The 2,078-nt window shown below is 40.9% G+C and overlaps 1 protein-coding gene across 1 annotated transcript in view; it reads right to left on the reverse strand.

Annotated features, from left to right (window-relative positions):
* Positions 1-2,078, reverse strand: part of TNFRSF11A (TNF receptor superfamily member 11a) — a 63,544-nt gene that overhangs the window by 24,956 nt on the left and 36,510 nt on the right. The gene's annotated exons all lie outside the window — the stretch shown is intronic.

Below are 2,078 nucleotides of genomic sequence, written 5' to 3' on the forward strand. Positions count from 1 at the left end.
GGGATGGATTTTGGACCCCTGCCTTAAGCCGCAGCACTTTGAAAGCAGGAATTGATCCTCGGTAGTAAGCTTTCTTCAACTCTCATATTCCTCATGAACTGTATTATCAAAACCAGGAAATGTCTCAGATTTCCTACGCCTGCTGCCTTTACTGCCACTGACACGTGCTGAGCCTTTGGTAATTCTGATAAAGAAGAACCTTGGCTACCATGGGATACCATGACCAGGCAGTGGGCTTGCACCAAAGCCACAGGTTACTCTTGGAATGAGTAGCAGTTCTGTGATTTATTTTTATGACTAAAACACTAAAATAAGGAATTACATGTTCTTTGTCCAGAGTCAAGTGGGAAATATGTCCTTGATTTCTGCAATGGTCTCAACTAGTAAGGCCCCCCACCCCACCCCCCAGTCTAGCAATTTGTTTTGCCTGGAAATGATATTAACAAAAGCTTAGTTGACATCTAGTCACTCACATTAATTCAAACAGCTTTAAAAAAAAATAAACACACTCTAGAGTAACCCTGAAAAGCGAAGATGCTTCCTACGGGGCTACAAGGCAGCAGAGCTTAAAAGGCACTAACCCCATACGCGGGGCTTCCGTGTCTGCACTTTGTAACACTGATCCGCCAGCAGCGTCCTGGCAGCTTTTCCTCTTTTTCTCTTTCACAATCATACCTCTCCCACTTTACAAAGAAAGCACACTTTTTATCCACTCCAATCCTGCTATGGTGCCAAGCCTCTGAGATATGCCAGAAAACAAGGCAGCAAGTTGAAATATTGGTGATGGCAGAGCTCCTGCATTCAGAGTACCTCAACACAGCGTCTGTCTTTCCCTATCTATGTATTAAGGGCAAAAGTGCAACAGCTGAAATGAGGTAACTGGGACCAGGTTGAGTTGGTCTGAATTCAAATATAGTTGACCCTTGAACAACGTGGGGTTTAGAGGTTTCCACCCCCTGTGCAGTCAAAAGCCACACATAACTTTTGATTGCCCCCAAACTTAACTACCAATAGCGTACTGTTGATCAGAAACCTTACTTGATAACATAGTCGATTCACACATATTTCGTATGTTATATGTATTATATACTAAATTCTTACAATAACGTAAGTTAGAGAAGAGAAAATGTTATTAAGAAAATCATGAGAGAAAATATTGTACTGTATTTATTGAAACTGTAAGCTTTTTTAAAAATCCACGCAGTTCAAACCCGTCTTGTACAGTGCAAGATAGGGCAGGAGCGAAGCTTTCATTCAACCGCATCACTCCCTCTTATCCTCCACCTACTGCCAAAAACAGTGCACCATTCTCAAAGAAGCAGGACAAAGACAGCACTGGTCAGAGAAGCAGCAGAAGAGGTGGCAGCACCTTTTGTCATGCAGGTGACACACTTGCGGAAAGGCCCTGGGCCTTGTCTATGGGAGATGCTGAATTTAGAAGGCAGCTGGCTGTCAAAGGGAGATTTATCTTAATAACTAGAATCAATCAAGTCAGACTTTTTCTAAGAGAAAGCTCATCTCGTTTAGTTGATCCACTTGAAAATCAGGCCTGACTGTCCCAGTTAGGTTATGTGACAGACATTTTCCTCGATATGAGTTGAAATTAATAATATGTTCATTTTCCTAATCTCATCAAAGTATTCTGGGTTAAAAAAAAGTGCCTCTGAGGGAAAGATTAACAGGTATAGATAATCACTTGTTACATTTTGAAGAAAATGCTTCGGTCTACTTCCTAGAAGTAAATGACTCTAAGAAACACTTTTCCACATCAAAAAGATTTCTATTGCTTTACTTTCGCCAGACTTGAAGGACTCATTGAGTTCTTAACTGAGAGGTTATGAAAAACAGCTTTGATGTCTCACCACTAAGTGATCCCGGACCTATGCTCAGAAGGTGCTGAAGGAATTGAGTGGATGACAAAATTCCTTCCTTAGCCATTTACTTCTTTATGTGAACAATGTTCTCAGCACTTGGTGGAAAAAGAATTAATGCTGAATTCGGTGGCATTTTAGCAATGAGTAATATTCAACCATGAATATGTGAACTAATTGGAAAAAACTCTACTCACTATGAAGTTC

The sequence above is a fragment of the Hipposideros armiger genome, unplaced genomic scaffold, assembly GCF_001890085.2.
Source record: "Hipposideros armiger isolate ML-2016 unplaced genomic scaffold, ASM189008v1 scaffold_278, whole genome shotgun sequence".
NCBI classification, from domain to species: domain Eukaryota; kingdom Metazoa; phylum Chordata; class Mammalia; order Chiroptera; family Hipposideridae; genus Hipposideros; species Hipposideros armiger.